At 39.9% G+C, this 20662-nt stretch overlaps 1 pseudogene; it reads right to left on the minus strand.

Moving 5' to 3' along the window:
• Positions 1-482: 482 nt before the first annotated feature.
• LOC137268749 (uncharacterized) lies at positions 483-16905 on the minus strand (annotated as a pseudogene).
• Between the last annotated feature and the right edge of the window lie 3757 nt (positions 16906-20662).

The following is a 20662-nucleotide window of genomic DNA, read 5'->3' on the forward strand; positions in this document are numbered from 1 at the left end:
TTGGGATTTTGATTGGGATTTACTTATTAAGCAACATTTACGAGAAGCTTGAAAGCACACAAAGTTAGCCACTTAACCCGCTCAGACATCGCGACTTCCAATAAATGAAAGTCGGACAGCTAGTCTAAACTGCGTACTTTGTGTACCCCTCTAAGTGTTATTTGGCACGTCTCCCATGGTACGTCTGAACACTTTCTAAATGGCATTGTGGAATCATAGCCTTCGGTCAATACCGTATACGACTCGACTCAAAAATGTACTAGAAGTTGTACCTTGCTAGGAAAGAGCAATCCCAAATATAACATATGATACATAACTACTTTCTAAATTACACTGTGTAATCAAGAAGCTGGTGGATTTAAATGACAATAGATCCATAGATCTGGGTTATATATCGTTAAATAGCATCAGGCGCATTACCTGCGTGTTCTCCTTCCCACATGTTACGCAATAGTTAATATAGTTAGACCCGTGCTCTGCCTTCATGTTGGAACATGAGCTGAAGATGAGCTGAACATGAGCTGCAGATGAGCTGAACATGAGCTGAACATGAGCTGAACATGAGCTGACCATGAACTGAACATGAACTGAACATGAGCTGCAGATGAGCTGAATATGAACTGAACATGAGCTGCAGATGAGCTGAACATGAACTGAACATGAGCTGCAGGTGAGCTGAACATGAACTGAACATGAACTGAACATGAGCTGAACATGAGCTGAACATGAGCTGAACATGAACTGAACATGAGCTGAACATGAACTGAACATGAGAAATTTTCACACATTCGACATGCACGTAAGCGGTAGTAATGGTACGAAGGCATTTGAACTTAATGCATGTCAAACTTAATGCAAACTGAGTGTTCCCTGTGCCTGTTCTCCCGAATCGAAACAAATATGAAGGAACCGGAAAAGTAATGAGTAAATGAAACGAAGTTACGGAAAGGGGCTGGGGTGCAGAATGCATCAGGGAAGTGTTCAAGAAAATTCAGGCACACAGCACGGCGCGGCACAAAACTGATTCTGCTGAGTCTGGACCTGCGAAATACAGTGACAGTACAGTTTTATTATATAGAGAAAGCAGTTATTTGGCGCCGTTGATAATATACTCTTCGAACAAAAGAAACCTGACATGTGAAATGAACGTCCCCCATAAGATTCAGAAAGAGCAGGATAAATTCATAGAAAAGGGCACTTCATTATCTGAAAGTGCATATTGGTGAGGATTATTGATAAAAAATAAAATGTATATGAAGTGAAATGGGGATATACTTTTAGTTGCAAATTTATTATTCTTCTGTTGTTGGATTTTAAGATTATAACTTGAAAAAAATACGCATTTCAGTGCGTTAATCTCTTATCACATTTGCTTGCAGTTTCACAAAACACACAAACTATAATTTACAGGTTTCTTTTCTGTCAGGTATCTGTTGTCAACTTTCTTCAGGTCAATGTCTGATGCAGCCGATGTGTTCAGGCTAATTATGAGACGTCTGGTGCAGTTTTGAGCACTCAGCCTGTCTATGACGTGTCACAATCAATTTCACTTTTGAGAACTCTCTTTCAACTTCAGAAATGAACAGAACCACAGATGCATGGATGGACAGTAATTGAACAATGTTTGGATATAAACTTCCATGTTGAGACTTTAGGCTGGTGAGAGTCTCCAAAATTGTGGATGGTGAACTGGTATCAAGCTTCCCTGAAGACTGCTCTTTTACTTGACCTCCACTCAATCTATGTCTGGTCAACATCAAGTCCAGAAGTTTTCTGCCAGATGTGCCATCTGAGAAGAAACAAACTCTTGTAATCCTAGTAAAATCAATTCAATCATTAAATTAAATTGAATTCCAGAGAAAGTTCCATTCAATAGATTACTGGCTATGACAGGTAAACTCTACCACAAATTACTTGATCATGATTCTCTGGCACACAAAGAACAATTTTCAAACGTCAAATGTATGTGATACTTCGAGACTCTTACTCTACTTTGGATTCTGTCACCTCCTACATATCCGACGACCTACCCCTTTCCTTATCATACGAAAAATTGGTCTAAGGTCACGAGGACGACCAATAACGTACGGAAGAAGAAAACAAAGTACAAGACCTTGTTTAACACCAACATTCAGGGACGTTGGGTTAGCCTGGCGGTTTAAACGTTGGTTCATCACACTTAAGTCCCCGGTTTTGGAAATATCGTGAAATGTCATTTCATCAAGTTACGCCTCAAAATCAAAGTTTCGTCTTCATTTTAATAAAATGGACTTAGGTGGCCGTGGAAATGCACGTGTAAGAAACGACCGGTTTAAATTACTTTTTAGTCGGGTTAAGTGTGAAGGTGATTGGTCGACATATTTTGTCAGAAGCGGAAGGTCTGCGATGCGACTCCACAGAAATGATGATACATATACTCATACGCACACACATACAAACGCACGGTCGTGTATACATGCGCACACAAACATGCATGTGTAAGCCAACTTTTTGTGTTTTTGCCCAAACGCTGTTATCCCTGCGCCTCAGGGGAGTTAACCCTGGATGCTTACTTATATATTCTCAGTCAGTTGGGTGGAACTACATTGGCTCACGGCGATATAACACAAACAAATCTCATGCACATGTCAAACTCAAATAAATAACACGGAGGTTCTGTCAATACATGCTTATTATGTTGCATCAAGTCTTGTACACAAATATCAAGTGACAAATGTATTTGTCACGGGTTATAGGTTTGTTGCACACGACGTTCAACCATATATATGAATACACAATTTGTTCACAGTTATTCACAGAAAAAGACACCACCGAACACGTCACGTGATGACGGGTACACAGCCACAGCGGCCCTCAATAGCAAAACATTTCTCATACAAGCGGAAAAACAGTGACAAATCTCAGGTTCCGACTCACACTACGTGTCTAACAGATGATCAAAGCGGTCCTCAAAAGTTAGTACAAAGTAAACTGGTTCAACAAACAAACCACTGCAAGTCAATCACGCCCGCAGTAGGTAAGAACTGTAACATGGAACCAGTTTATAACAAGAGGGTCATAATGACCCTAACACAGTAATGTCTTTAGAATTCACATGTACAAAATCTTCTGTCGCGTTACACACGATCTTATTCAAATGAGGTCATGAGTCTATTGGAAAATTCTTTGCTCATATGCATAACAAGCCAACTGACACACCCGTATCCTGACAAGCGCGCGAAAACGCACTAATTAAAAAACCTGTTCATAACGAAAACATAGCCTAATAAAACTATTTCGTGTATTAACAAAAACATCCTAATCAAAATATATTGCAGTGACTGGGATGAACAGGTATTTTTACCTGGAGCTAATATCCAAATGATGATTTCCTTCCCACTGACGAGTTTCTCAATACTCGGGGTGAAGTAAGGGTTACAATAGAAATACTCGAGCTGGGGATGGCCTAAAAGTCGGGCCAAATATATTATTGGATAATGAACCCATTAATGAGCACCATGCCTACAAATGGTTAATGCAACATACATCCTTGATAACAATAATGAATTTTATGCCACAAACGCGTGCCATATACAATTTACTACGAATAAATCGGCTAAAACTCATGAAGACGAGTTTCCTGCGAGCTGGCTGACCGAGGTTACGTCTAAAAGTGGAATCGATAAACGAAACATGATTTAAAATGCATAAATATTTGACTTCATTCAGATACAGGCTTCCATCGGCACGAAAATGTTTCTTACGTCTACATCCAATTAATACCACCCAATAAATTCACTACTCATAGTATTTAAAGCATGCAAGATATGAACTCATCCCTACACTCTAACATCATCTCAACCACAATAGTACGGCCCTGCTTGGCCCGAGGTCTCAAAACCAGCATAAACCTAGAACATGCATCTTCAGTTGTAACTAAATCCATAGACCGGCTTCATATCCACCTAAATACCATTTCATAGTGTTATCAAGTGCAACATGTAAAGAAAACTGGCCCTTAAAGTGAAGCCCTTTTCGCTCTCCATTGTTAACATAGCCTCAATCAAAAGTGTTAAGTCTCTTTTCGGCCCGACTTGGCCCGACCTCTCAAACACAGCTTAAACCTAACACACGTGTACTGTTTTGTGTTTACAATTACAATGACACATGACGACACAATTACCGCTGAAATCTGAAATATCGAATTTATCTGAATAACTAATCTGTAGTCATACAATGCCTTGGCCTTTAGAGCCTACTTTTTAACCGCTTGTATAAGTAAATGTCAGATTAAACAGTTCTTATTCACAAAAACGTAACAGGCATTCAAATGTCATGTTTAAAATAGATGCATAAAACTAGATGAAATACCCTGGGTTCCGTTTCCTTATAATGTCAACCAGTTTCGAAAAGTTGACCAAGACCTGTCCAGGCGTCCTAGGTATGTACGCCAGGTCATTAATCCCTGCGTGGACGATGATGAACTGGAAACAATTTAGAATTACAAATTTCTTCAGAAATGAATCCATATGGGCGATCAAAATATAATATGCGCTTTGTGGCTTGCAATATCCAATGATATATTACGACTACGCACGTGCAATAATCCTCATTCTGTCCAAATAATCCTACATACTTCAACTGTTTCCTACCTTAAAGTTCTCAATGTCCCACAAGAGATCGGGAATATCAGCCACCTTGGCTCCGGATAGAGACCTTGTCACGATGCCTTCTTTCTCCGTATAACGTCCAACATACTTCAACAACGAGTCGCCAATAAGTAATGCAAGTAATGCAGACATTGTCAGGTCATATGACTTGAAAACAGTTTTATAGGGATACATTTGGAGAAGGTTACGTGAGACACTGGGGGTTCATGAAAACATACTTCTCCCACGGCCCTCTTTAATGCTTTTATCGTCTGTATGTGTGTTCAGGAAAGCAAGTTTATCTGAAAGGCTGGAAGCTTACAACATCCGGAAACAGCAACTCCGCGTAGCCTTTGTGTTGCAAAGCTCATGCAGTGAAAACAAATTTCTCCTGGTCCGGAGCTGGACAACCTAGAGACGTGTTGGATGTGTTTTCATAGTTTCGTATGTTGAAATTACGTAACCATAATATGTCATACTCAAATTCCGTAAGATGTCTCGTGTTACCTATCTTCTGATAGGTATTAAGTTTCTGATATGTTTAAATCATGCCATGAATAGCTTCACTCGTTTATCTGTATCTGTGATAGTATTCATTGATGTTTATGCTATAACAATGTGCGGGTATGTTCTATGTTCTTGACCACGGAAAAAAAACAAGCCTTTCAAGCGTTTCATGTCATATAATAGGGTGTAATATCTTCTACTATTTTTTTCAGTTTAATATATGTGTACATGTTTATAAATATATAATGAAACAAATGTCTCATTTTAGTATTTGTAATTTAATCAGTTATTGTGAAAAACGTTATAAAGAAACGGTGGAAATAACTCTGAAGGCCCCTAACAGGTCATTAAGGGCAACAGTATGTTGATTGAATCACAACACCTAGCTGATTGAAGTTAGACAAGGGTAATTAAGCGAGCTGGATGCAGGTGTAATTAACAGGTCCACCAAGTTCAATAGCCCGCGAAGTGCAGACCAAACACTGGGCGTCACTTTAAGCAAGGTGCTTGCTTCAAATACTCCGTTTTGAGACTCTGTAAAGAACTAGTAAGGCAGATATAATACTATTCTATGGATGTAAACATCAATCAGTATACGTGTGAGGTTTAAGCTGTTCTTGAGAGAACGGGCCGAGTCGGGTTGTCGTTAAACAACGTGTTTGTTTCCAATACAACCATCTGGAACTCTATAAAGCGATATGTAGGTAGATATGATACTAACCTGTGGACAAAAAATAGAATTTAAGATACATCTATGGGGCGTAAGATGCCTTAAATTTGACGACCAGAGAAAATCCTGAGTGTCTATGTTGAGAATATATATGGAAGAGAGTGATGCACTTTGAGCAACGTTTTTTTTTCCATCAAATACTTCGTTTTGCGACTCTAGAAAGGAATAGTTAAGTAGATATAATACTATTCTATGTATATAAACACTAATCATTGTCCGTGCGTGAGGTTTGAGCTGTTTTTGAGTGCTCAAGATACATGGGTTACGTTTAAGCTGCTTTTGAGTTTGTTTCAAATACAACGCTTTGAAACTCTGTAAAGTCGTATTTAGATAGATATGATACTAAACTGTGGATTTAAATAGAATTTAAGATACATCTGTGAGGCTTAAGGTGCTTTGGAGAGGTCGGGCCAAGTCGGGCCGAACAGAGACTTAACACTTTTGGTCGAGGCTATGTTTGAAAGACAGGTAATTCACTTTAAGGGACCGGTTATCTTTACATGTTGCATTTTGTAACACTACAATGTGATGTTTAGGTAGATATGATACCAATCTATGGATTTAAATACACTAATGTGCAGCGCTTTTACGAAACGTGTTTGCACATGCTCTGCTAAGTGTTATTTAGGTAGATATTATTGCATTTTGTCTGTCATGTGTACTTGTAAATTTAAGTATTTGCATACTCGGAGGCTATTGGATTTTTGCTGGATTTATGCTTTTTAGAATACAGTGGCAATACATACGAATTTTGCGCGTGCGAATGCATTTTTCCTTTTTTTTATCCTTTACAACATATTACAAAAAGTTGTGATTTAATATATATACCTTTTAACACATATTTATAATCATGTCACAGTTGCCCACTGGCTCTCGCCAATGCCCGCTCCTCTTTAACATAAACATCCTCTGCTGATTCAGCATGAGATAATAAAGGTTAATTAGGAAGCCCCAAATGTTTTCAATTAAGGAAAGAAATGCTGTAAAAACACTGTCACTTCCTGCCCAGAACCCCAGGATGTCACACCTGACGCGCTAAGAGAAGTAATTATAAGTAACCTTCTCACACAGACATATCAAGGACAACACATAACAACAAGACAATGTCTTTTCTCTGGGACTCTCGGTACGTTATCAATTTTGGTTTTTCATCGTTAACTATACATTTTCAACCAAACCATACTTGGAATTCTAGCTACCCAAATGCGCAGATTTCGTTTTAATATTCTGCAATCCATTACCCGGTTGCCCGGCCCGACTTTTCTTGGCCGACTTTTAGGCCATCCCCTCGAGCTGCACAAATTTTACCCATGGGCCTCTGACACATTCCAGTCTGGTTCCCTGGGTCTGATGCGCCTGCGCTAACGCTCCAACACTGACCCAGGCAACCACTGCCGCATGCCGACGTTCACTGCAGGGAGACGCCGTGCATTTACTATAGAAAAATCCGAGGACGGGTGGTTAGAAGTTTTTCATAGCATTTTCATCGACACAGTGGCCAAGTGTATGCTACCAGAACAACGACCATCGTTACTTTCAGTGTTGTGCTTTGATATTTCGTGACAGCTCGCTATTACCACGAAATCGTACACATAAAACATGCGACCACACTGATTGGAAATAGTTAGCATCTTCATTTTGGGGGAATTTGATGACGTGTAATTCGTTGATTTGGCCCTATTTTCTCCTGTTATGTGTGTTGGAAACAAACTGAAAGCTCAATCATTGTAACTAGAAAATGGTTTTTACGTTACATTATTATAAGTAATAATAATTAGATTTAACACTTTTGAAACACATAAATGATTCACTCAACAACGTTTTTGCATTTATTATTTGTATTCATTCGGTATATTATTGGTATTCATTGGGTATATATCTTTTCAATATAACACTGGACCACATCATAGTGGCATTGATCTTCAAAGGTTTAACAGTACTCATGGTATGGCAATATCTGGGTGATGCTACTGGGAGGTTGATTACATATTGGAGCATCAGACCCAGCAAGCCAGGCTGGCACATTCAAGCTCGACATGTCCCAGCAGCAGGCCTTTTACCCTGATGTATTCGGTCGAAACTGCACAGATTTTCCGAGAACGTTTCACTATCGGAACGGCCGTGTTCGGGCAAATGTTCATGCCAAAATTTTCATTACACATTCACGCATTCGTACACGTCGCTATATAAGTGAAGTCAACTTGAATGAAATTATTACAGTCGTAGTCTCTTTGCCAGTCATTCGGCCGGTACTAGTCCGTATAGTAACTTAAAGGTCACATGCAACCAAAAAATCAAACATAATTAAAACACATTTATCACTTATTCATGACATATAATATACATTGCTGTATTTAAAAACACAAATAAACACAATTATAAGCGTACATAAGTGCAATATTTTGTACTTGGGCTTACTTCCCCCGAAACGAAGTCCTCGGGAGACCGAACCCAGTCATAGCGGGTGGATATGCACTCAAGTGTAACGACGGCTTCCGACTGGCTGTTTCATTTGCTGATATGCTGAGGGTTCATTGTGTGTACAGAAAGATGATCTGTTTGATGGGCATTTTAGAAGTATTGTGAGTCACAAGAAAGTAAGATTCTTTATGGATAACAGCTTCTTTTTGTGCACTTGATGTGTCGTTTCAGTATGGATTCATATACTGTTGTCAAACAAAATCATATACACGGAAAAGAAGTCGTTATCCATGAAGAATGTATATAGAGATGTTGGGTTTGGAAAATACATGTTCTCTGAATTTGCGCTCGATCCAATCAAAAATCATGTCAATAGAGATGGTAAACTAGTGTGTGGCTGGAATCTGTCATTCGTCTAAGTACAAAGCAGGACTTGAAACTGACAAGTTTGCACCAGTTTCCGTCAGATCCAGTAATCCGAAAAAAATGATTGTAGTTTGTTTGCAACCCACAGACATAAAAACATGTGCACGGGTGCACCAGTCATAAATCAACGTATTTTCTTTATGTCGTATAGTCTGATAGGTGTTAAGTTCAAATTGCACGTGGTCAATGATTGAAGCTGTGTATTGCATGTTGTCTTTTGCAGACAGGCAGACAGACATATAGGTGTGAATAAACCAGACACTCAGCTTTCTCTGTGACAGAGACTGCTTACCACAATCAACAAGTTAAACTAAAAGTGCTTTATGGTTCAACTTCTTTATTATACAAGGTCACAACGTTTCGAGACAGATTCTAGTCTCTTCTTCAGGTGAAGTGAGGGTAAAACTAAAGGGTTGTAGTATAGATACACATAACAGCAGGCAGATAACAATGGGTAACAAGATATACAGGTTTCTATTAATTGATGTACAGGCTTGATTGATCGATGTACAGGCTTCAACTTATGTACAGGCTTCAACTGATTGGTGTGCAGGCTTGTGTTGATTAGGTTAACGAGTTACAGGTAAAGATGTCTGGATAAAGATTAGTCACTGAGGATAAGGTGGGGGGAATTTAGTGAAACGTTTGAACTCCGATTTCGCGGGCTTTTTTTTCATCGCGTTCTTTTCAACTTCATAGGCTGAATTGGCATTTTTTATGATTTGTTTCGGTAAGTGCATACCGAAAGGTACCAGAATCTGCAAAGTTGTGTTTATGTGACCTTTAAGTAAGCGACTGTAACATTACGCTGCGTGGGGCTGGTGATTACAACTTGGAGTTATCTCCCAACTGACAGGCAGTCGAATGACAGACATATTGAATAGAGGGTTAATAATAGTAACACCTACGGGTGTAATGGAACAGTCCACTGCCTGGTCATTAAGTAGGGTGAGTCCGAAACAGGTTCGTTACTGAGACGTTGATTGTGTGCAAACAGAACTTTGTTGGGATAAAATGATAACATGTCTTCGCTTGTCAGAATTGTTTTACTATCACTTCCTGTCGAATATAAAACAGATTTGTTGCTCAGAATTTTGGCGATGATAATTGATTGAAACATATTTTAGCCATCCAAGCAATGGACTGGGCACAAGTTTTACAACTTAAAAAAGCATTTTCGAAATAATTACACAATGCATGTTACAAAATTTGAGACCAAACCATGGTAATATTTACAGAGCCATTTACATCACATGAAGAACACCGAGACGAGAACCGGTAACCACATCCCAATACACCTGTCAAAAACCTGCCCAGTGAAACATGCATCAGGATATGACGTAACGATGAGACTCCACAGGTCACCTCCACTTCCCCATATATATTTGTAGTATTACGTCACACGATCTCCCTCTTCGGTGGAAGCTGAGGGCCGTTACAGAGGCTGCTGTTGCATAACGATATGCAGATTTGTATACTCAGATTCACACGTTGTGAGGTTATTGGGGAGAAGGTTCTGAAGATGAGGGTACTTTGTGACGTTGACGGAGAAGGTCTTCCCATCACTGCAGTCCCGGATGTAACTCCGGATGTTGCCTACGAGATGAAGACGAAATATGAGTTTTAGAATGATTCAGTTTTACTCCACTTTCAGATAGACAACAAACAGCCAAACCTTTTTAAACGTCTCGTCTGAATCAATCCTTCATGTTCATACTCACTTATTTAAAGAAGGAAAAACAGTGAAGCACTCTTTTTCTGAATATTCGGTAGTATGCTAAAAACACCTTAGGAAAGAATTCGATATATGAATGGACAACTTTTCTTCATAATAATTGCTGAGTTTCAACACTTTTACCAAGGATCAGCTTCTAATGTGATTGTTAAACTCTATATCTTATCCTTATTTAGTGCTCATAACTTCTAAGTGCCTCTCACAGAGGTTATATATCGAAATGTTATGGAAGGGTTATAATGATTTTGTTCACAAATCACACCATGTAGATGTGAAGTTTTGCTTATCCGTCTGTTTCATGAGGTGCCGGAATACGATTTGCAGTCAGCTTTTCTCCAATGCCAAACTCATAACAAAACTGAAATACTGGTAACGTAATGCTTGCATTAAACCTAACTCACCCATTCATTTCACTCACTCACTCATTCACTCACTCAAGCAGTCAATCCCGCACGCAAGAACGTTCGCACGCTCGCACGCATGCACGTAACAATCACTTTTCCTGGTTAGGGTGTAGGGGTTCTTTTTATCTTAGTACTTCGTTGTTTTTCTATGTAATTGAAAAGGCCACCCACTAGGTTCCACATTAGTGCCTACCCTGTGACATGAGTGTTTCAGTCATGCACATGTTTTGTTGGTCTGAAGCACAGATCTTATGGTATTTGTTTTTTCGCACATCTTCCCCAGATTCATCTTCATCACCATCTTCCCCTCCTTTCTCCGATCTGGGGAAGTTCAGAAGGGCAGAGGCATTCCTACAGTCGGCGTCCAACCCCCCTGAATCAGCACACTGGTAGCACGATAAGGAAGCTTGAAACAGACAAGGAAATGTTATGTTTCAGTTAAAACCTGGGGTATGTTTGCCGTTGTTGTCATGGTCGGAACAGAGGACATTTATGTTACATGTGAGTCTGAACTATTTCTTTGACCCTAACCTTGAATCTCATCCTGACCTTGCTTGTGATTCCGACTCAATGTACCCCTTGATCCTAAGCCTAACTCTGACCCTCATCCTGACCCTAATTCTGAAATTCGGCATGACTCTGATTCTGACCCTGACTTGATCGTCATCCTGACCCGTGTGCTAACCCTGACCCTGATCTTCATCATGATCCTGACCCTGGCGTTAACCCTGACTCTGAACCTAACCCTGACCCTGACATGGGCCTAGATTTTCCAAGCTCTCTTAGCTCTAAGATAGTCGCAAGCTAATGTTAATGTATGGCACTTACGACAATCTTAGCGGTAAGAGATCTTCGAAAATCTAGGGCGTGGATTCTGATCCTGATCCTGGCCTTGATCCTGACCCTCACCCTGGTGTTAACCCTGACCCTGACCTTCATCCTGATTCTGACCCTGGTGCTAGCCCTGACCCTGAACCTAACCCTGACAGTTATCTATAACTGATTATGCGGATTATAAAAATTGCATTTTGATCTGTTGGTACGTACATGAGATATTACTAGAATATATTATGTTTATGTAATGAAACTACAAACTTTCCCTTTGTACACAATTAGCAGACAGTTATCGCCAAAATGTGGTAGATATAAAGTAATTAACAACATGCTAGTGCAAGCATCACGCGACTAAGTTTGTGTTGATGGAATGGTGTTGAGTTACATGTTTCACGATAATTTCAAGTTTGTAAGAACAATCGTGTTCATTTTCAATCTAGAGTATTATTGTAAGGGTCGCCAGATGGTAGATTTGCTGGAGGGAAGGTTCAAGGAAATGTATTGGCTGCTCGAAGTCACGTGTTCACCGTTAGGTACGATGCAGACAGCAAGTTACAGGCGAGGAAAGGGAAATGAAAGGTGCTTTTAAGGCAGTCATGTAGAAAACCTTTCATCAGGCGGAAAACCAAAAGTAAAGGGTTATGAATCAATGAATGTATGGCGTGCTACCGAACAAGCAGACAGTACCTGCCAGCCCGGTCAAACTGTTTGAATTGAGCGCGCTTAACAGTTCACGTGTTCACGTCCTTTCAAATTGCCCGCGCTCGGCAGAGCGAACATCTTTTGTTTTGTTTTACAAAGAAGAGCGCTGAATACTATTCCTCACTGTCCCACCTCTGAAAGTTGATGTTTCAGTGCTATGTCTCGTGCCAGCCTTTCCTCGTTAAATGTATCCAGTTTTAGTTTTGCTTCAGGACTGCAGTCAGAGTATGATGTTTTAGAAACAAATGGTTCCAAATACACATGGGTAGAAACATGTTCATGACAAAAACAAACAATTCATTCATTTCATTTATTGACTCAGTCGGTTCAAAACAAAAATGTGATATACCAATGGACAGTAGAGTTCACTCTGCAACATTTCCGTCCACAGGTTAGCCACTCGTATACACATGCTGCTGCTGTTTCAAGGGGCGATTGTTTCAAGTTCATGTTTTGCCACACATTTCACACCTTCCCTATGCAGTTGTAAGGTTGGAAGGGTATCCATAGTCTGTGTTTTATCCATTGGCTTCAGCGATTTCCGTCCTGGGCTCCCAGTTTCACGATACCACTCACGCAGAGGGAAGTTCGGCGTTTCTCATCGTTCAAAAGTTTATGAGGTGTTTTTCCAAAATATGAATCAAAGCAGACATGCAGCGTTGACTCGGCCTTCTCTTCTGACTGATAGACTGATATACCAATGATCGGTATTTATTTCCTCAAACATTCTGCTCATCTTCATCCTCCTCGTTGTCACCATTGTTATGCTCTTCAAAGCTATCAGATTCAGTCTCACTTTCTCTTTCTGGTATGTCTATACGGCATAGAATGGCGTTCATTTTCGGCTTCAGTAGGAGTTTAACTATAATTAATTATAATTTTTTAAATCGTGTTGATTCATGGAAGTATTCATATCTCCCAGACTGTCAGAAATATCTAGAAAAACTGGTGCCAGTTTAAAGTATTGGGTATGTTCCATCGCCGAGATGAGACAACCTGCATATTCATTTTTTCCCAAACTGTTTGATGTTTGTGTGGATCCTTTCAACAGCTCTTCCTCGCTACGTGTATTCTTTTCTCTGCAGCTTCATCTTGTTACGATGAATGTCATATACCCGGTTCCAGAAGCGCCGTAAGCCCATGTTTTGCCACTCCTCGGCATCCGTGTCACTAAATGTCCCTCGTGGGTGTTTCTTACCACTACCTGTTTGGGTGGGTAGGTTAAATCATTCTCAATGTCCTCATCGTCACTCTTGTGCCTGGGCCGTTTTCTCTTTGGTTTCAGTTCATTTGCTGAACACCAGTGTTTGATATGTTGCTGTAGATCGTGCATGTCATCTATGAACACCCCACGATCAGCACAAGCCGTGGTCATAGTAAAGGATCCCTCACTTCTCGTGTTGAATCAGTTTTAGCTGAAGTGGGTTGATGTTGAAGCAGTGTCTCTTCTTGAGTCGGAGGTCTATGCGGAGATTCTGTCAACTGATCCCTAGGCAGATCAGGTTCAGACAGAGCTTTGACTCGCCCATATTCCTCAAAAGGAGAGGGTGTTTCAGCAGCCTTTTCATACATGGCCATAAAGTTATCTATATGCTTAAGAAAAAATCAGAGTTTGATTTGATTTGCTGTTTATCTAGAAGGGAATGAAAAAGGATGACATAATGCGTGTTCAAAGCAATGGCTCTGGATTCTTTACCTCCAGGAAACATATTATGTACCAAGAGAAAGATCAACACATTTTTGTGATGGGATTTTTTAGTAAACAACTGTGAGATACGCTTGTCATGCTTTGTATCGAGCAATGAAATCACCCTGGACCACGCGTTCCACTGGCCAGCGTCAAGTAATCCTCGTTCATGATGTCATAGGGAATTCCTTTCACAAAGGTCACCCGAGGCTGCTGCCAGCTGATGTCCTGATATAATGGCTGCCATTGAGTATAACACGAAACAATGCGGGTAGGTTTGGGTTGGATCAGGCCATGACGGAGCATATGAGAGATAAACACAGATCTTCAACGGCCACTGGGTCCCACAACGAACGCATTCGAGGGAATCAGAACCTGAACCGTTCTTCCTGTTGGTCCTCTTGACAAAGACGGTGTTTCTCTAGAGGAGGGTGTGTCTCTTGAGGGGGAGGAGGAGGTAAATACCTCTCTTAAGGAAGGTTGCTACCTACACGGGGGGCACCGTTATCCAGAGGAGGGGGTACGTTTGGAGCGTGCATCTGGCTCAAATGTCACTGTATAGTATCGTTTCATGTAAACCCCTTCCCACAGTCCAGACAGGTAGTCACTCCAAGCGTGATCCAATACAAGTGTCTAGATTACCAGGCTTCAAGCTTTCTTTATATGTGGCCAAGTCCAAACGCTGATGCTCTCTTCATGTTCATGTCCAATCTGTTTGCTGGTGAGAGTGAAACAGGCTACACTACCGTAGAGTTTATACTGCCTTACATGTGCAGGAGGGAATCCTAGAGGACACTCTTTTCTTCACTGTATACCTGTGGTTATGCATTAAAAAGCAGTTATATGTGTATTTTAATTTGCTATGGCAATGCACACAGGTAAATAATCCTTGGTGATCTTCACCGTTGGCGTCCACAGGCAGCAGACTGAATTTTAAAAGACAAAATGTCTCAAAAGACATTAGCGCATGTGCAAGACCCCTATAGAAATCTGGTTCGGTGGACCATGGCGACATGCCAAACTTCATATCTGTATGGATAGATGGGTGAAAAGATTACTTTAGGAGATCTTCTCCCTGCATGTCCACATATTTCTCTATCTATCTATCTATCTATCTATCTATCTCTCTCTTCTATCTCTCTCTCCCTCCTCTCTCTCCCTCCTCTCTCTCTTCTATCTCTCTCTCTTCTATCTCTCTCTCTCCCTCTCTCTCTCCCTCTCTCTCTCCCTCTCTCTCCCTCTCTCTCTCCCTCTCTCTCCCTCTCTCTCTCTCTTTCTGAAATGACAATGACTTCCATGGTGTTATGCGTGTATTATACGATATGAACATGTTTCTATCCATGTGTATTTGGAACCATTCGTTTTCAAAACGTCATACTTTGACTGCAGTCCTGAAGTAAAATTAAATACATCTAACGGGGAAGGTTTGTATGAGGTGGCTTTGAAACATCAGCTTTCCGAGTCTGGACAGCGTTGAATAATAGCTGAATAATTCATCACTTTTCTTTACAGAGGGGATAAAAAAAGCTCTGCCAAGCACGGTTGATTTAAAAGTACGGGAATACGTGAGTTGTCATGAGCGTTCTAATATTATATATTAGAGAGATATGCTTGAAATACTTATCCGCTTATTGCTAGTCATATGCACACTAATTCATTCACTGTAGGAAAGAAACACCTATAGCAAACTGCATCAACCCTTCACTGACGAGAGATATACTCAAAGTAAACTGAATGATTTACTAATAGATAGATATGACTGACTTAAAGTAAATATTTCTCTAACGAGAGATATACTCGAAGTAAACTGAATGATTTACTAATAGATAGATATGACTGACGTAAAGTAAATATTTCTCTAACGAGAGATATACTCGAAGTAAACTGAATGATTTACTAATAGATAGATATGACTGACGTAAAGTAAATATTTCTCTAACGAGAGATATACTCGAAGTAAACTGAATGATTTACTAATAGATAGATATGACTGACTTAAAGTAAATATTTCTCTGACGAGGGATATACTCGAAGTAAACTGAATGATTTACTAATAGATAGATATGACTGACGTAAAGTAAATATTTCTCTGACGAGAGATATACTCGAAGTAAACTGAATGATTTACTAATAGATAGATATGACTGACGTAAAGTAAATATTTCCCTAACGAGAGATATACTCAAAGTAAACCGAATGATTTACTAATAGATAGATATCACTGACGTAAAGTAAATATTTCCCTAACGAGAGATATACTCGAAGTGAACTGAATGATTTACTAATAGGCAGATATGACTGACGTTTAGTAAATCATACTCAGACGAACGATCTACTTTTTAAATTTCAATCAATCAGTACACCATGAATCATTTACGAATAGGCAGATATATAATTAACGTAAATTGAATTGAGAGATTTAATCACAGTAAACTAATTCATTCACCGAGAGGCATATATACCTAACACCAACTGAATCACTGACGAGACATATACTCAAAACAAACAGATTTTACTTAATTAAGTACTAGTAGACAGCTATGCCAGACGTAAGATAAATCTTTCTCTAACGAGAGACATACTTTAAAAACATGAATCATTTACTTGTGCCGATAGGTTTTTTTTACAGAATCATTCACTGGTAGGTAGAAAGACCAAAGTAAATAGATTAATTGAACACATATATCACAGTGAATATCAACGATACCGCATCAAATTTAATTAATGTAGCACTGATTAATAAATTAAGAAACAAACTCACATGCATAATCGATGAAAATAGCCAAAACCACGACTGCGATACACACAGGTAGGTAGCGGGGCACAGCCATTTTGATAAGTCGTGGTTCACTCCTAACTAGTTCATGAATACATTTGTGTTGCATTCGTATTTGATTCAAATGAATGTCTTTCAGATGAAATATTCGTAACGGGAACAAGGTCTTTGGAGCTTTTCGTGACCCCGAAGTAGCAACGTAAACCTACATACACACATTGTATTTCATCAGTTCTACATGACCGTATGGAAATACATGGAAGGAGCGCGAAGGTGTCTCACAATACGCCGCATATCCACGCCCACATTTCTGTGGTGTTATTGTCAGTGGCCACGATGCATGATCTCAAAACGTTTTACAGTTTAAAGGACAGTAGGTGTTGGAAAGGGTTGATTGCATATCACGTTCGGATAGCAGTAACACACTTGCTATGACCGAATCCATGTTATCTCGTCATGAATGAGGTACAACATGTAAATACATATACTGCCATGTGTAAACAAGCAGACGCAGTCCGCGACGTAATAAAATCTAGGTGTACTCAGTATGTAAAAGCTTTAAGCACATTTAAAGTTAATTTGGGGCAATACAGTTGTCTGCCTTTAGAATTCAGCTCTACAAACTTGACAAAAGTTTCACACTATCCAAGGAAAAATATGGCGACCTTTTCTTGCAAGACTTCATCAGCTCCCCCCAGCGATCTATCATCGCCGCATGGAATGTAATTGAATAAACACGTGGAGAGTTTTCGATAGTTGTTAATGTCCGGTTGTACATATGATACACAGCTATGGACCTGGGTATCAAGCACTGTGTAATACTGCTCTTGATATATGTATAACATGACTACGTGGAGGAGTCGCAGTGGCCTTGTTGTTAAAGTGTTCGATTGTCACGGCTAGGACCCGGGTTCGATTTCCCATATGGGTGTTATGTATGAAGCCCATTTCTAGTGTCCTTACCAGGAGTATGCGTAAATGTTGATGAAAAGTGACGTAAAGCTATGTTCTCTAACAAGACATCATCAACAGTAGTTCGGTCCAAAAACTGGAGCGACGAATGTTGTAAAGGTACCCCTAAGAATACTAATGACAGGTGTAGTGAAAGAAAATTCACAATACCAGATTTTACGTCCTACTCAGACAGACCGAATTGTCTCAGCAAAGTCTTTATATTTGTTTTTTAAAGTCACATCAGCCATATTGATGTCGAAAATATTCGTATATGAGATACGACACCTTGTGATGGATCAGTTTCTTGTGCACGTTAAGAACGTAGGCCTTTTGGGGGAAAGTTTGTACAAATTTGTACACAATGCATACAGTCTATTGCTGATTCCTCTCATCTTCGGGTGGTCGCATACGATTGGGTATGGGTACGATTTCTCCATGAATTTTGTGTGACGGTCCTTTCCTATAAGTCCCCATGATCCCTAGTATAGTGATGTACATTCAGTTGTTGGTGATCAAAAGCCTGTTTTTACATCGTTTTGTAATTTCTAGTTTTAATTTCTAGTTTCTATGTTTTAATTCCTACTTTTAGATCTATACCTTTGAGATTCTGGCTGTTTTTTATGTACCATTTGTTTTTATGTACCATTATTTATTATTAGGTCACGATATCACTGAAATGTGACGATGCGACTTAAAATCTTAACTCACTCACTCAGTCAGTCACTTTCCTGTTGTCCCTTTCCCATGTAAAATCTTACCAGCGTGTAAAACAGCAACGAGGTGTGCAGGTTACAAATTCCTCCTAGATATCCCATGGTTCGTGAGTAAGTGATTGCATGCGTACGTGCGTGCGTGTGTGTGTGTGTGCGTGCGTGCTTGCGTGCGCATCTTAGAAATCTTGAAGAACTGCCCCAATAATGGGTATGGTACTGGCGAACGAAGAAATATAACCAAGGTCAACATATATTCGAGTGAGTGAGTTTAGTTTTACGCCGCAAAACATTCCAGTTATATGGCGGTTGTCTACAAATACTCGAGTCTGGACCCAATTGGACCGATCTATGCAACTGGGAACCGTTGACATGCGTCAGCCAAGTCAGTGAGTCTGACCACCTGATCCCTATAGCCGCCTTTTGTGCAAGCATAGGTTGCTGAAGACCTATTCTATCCTGACCTTAAGAGATCAACATGGATTCAAACCCACGCACTTGGGTTTCTCTTATGCTAAATAACTATAAAGGGGCGTAGCCCAACACGCTAACGCCTGAAATGTAGTAAACTTGTCATCATTAATCGCCCCGTTCTGTAGCCTCGCTATACGACTTATATTTTTATAGTAGTGAAAAGTGGCTCACGAACCCACCATAGCAAGTTATATTTTCTCTGGTTTATTAAGATGCGTTATCCACATAACACAATCCACGTTAAGATCCTGGTTATAATCAACAATCAACTCTTGTAGCTGGAGACGACTAACGATATCAACATACGGGGTGCGAGTTCGAATCTCGTATGGGACTCACCAAAATAGAACTGGGATTTGTACTTTACTTTAAAGCGTAATCCCAAATATGACATATGTTACATTTGACCACTTTCTACATGGCATTGTGTAATCATAATCTTCCTGTGAAACTAACGGATGCGAACAGAGAAGAACTTTCCATTGCCGCCTGAGTCTAAGAGGGTTACGTTTCATGACAGTGAAACATGATTTGTGATGTCATTTGATTCTGACGTCATGGTAATCAATAACGATAAATAGTCTGTATTGTATTGTGGTGCCAATTTATTTGAGGGAGTATGGTTTTATGCCGCTACTAGCACTATTCATGCACCACGGGAGACACACGGAACGGGCTTTACACATTGTGCCCATGTGGGGAACGAACCTTGGTCCTCGGCGTAGCGAGCGAACGTTTTAACCACTAGGCTAACCAACCACCCCGCAATTTTATTGATAACACCTAGGCTACATATCCTGCATAATCCAGGACCTAGATTTTCCCCTTACGAAGATGGTCGTATGTGCCATTCATTAACATAAACTTACGACTATCTTAGTGCTGGTGGAGCCTCGGAAATCTTGGCCCAGCTTGCATGAAAAATTTACAAAAAATGCATCGACATGATTTGGCCGCAGCAGGAATGACATGCCTGTAAATAGATATTCCATGGACTCGCACTGAGCATGCCCTGGCATAATGTCTTCAGTGAGTCACGAACACGTTGACAGGTACTGGACTGAAGGTGTTCTACGACGTTCTAACCAGTAGACGGACCACTTCATCACGCAATATGTCGTCGAACAACCATTAGTGATACACACTACACAATAATGGATGCTGACGGTCATTCCAAGATCATTTAAAGTAACGTTGATGTGAGGCTTTACAGACTCGGAACACAAAGAGCCTTAAGGTACATATATGTAAACTTTTTATCCTGCATTTTCCTATATCTTTTTAAATTACTTCAACATAGATGGACTAGGGACTTTTTTGCGTTCATTAAAATAAAAAGTACAGCACCTAAGATATTCACCTTCACGAATCTAATTCCATTCCGATATCCTTATCACGTAATGAATTACTAAAGATACTAATATTTCAAACTCAAATACTGGAAGTGCGTGCAAAATGTTAATTTGATTATTTCGTAAAGTAAAATGCTCACACGTTTAATAATACACAGTTTGTCATACAGTCATACATACAGTTTGTCATACACAGAAATACATTGTTCTAACTATATTACTGCTCACAATCACTCACCTATTAAAAATATTGCCTTATTACGGAGGCATGGTTATCCCATGTGAAAAGTGAAATGTCAAATGCTAAACATTCCGCTGATTG

Source organism: Haliotis asinina, chromosome 16 (genome assembly GCF_037392515.1).
Source record: "Haliotis asinina isolate JCU_RB_2024 chromosome 16, JCU_Hal_asi_v2, whole genome shotgun sequence".
In the NCBI taxonomy this organism is placed as follows: Eukaryota; Metazoa; Mollusca; class Gastropoda; order Lepetellida; family Haliotidae; genus Haliotis; species Haliotis asinina.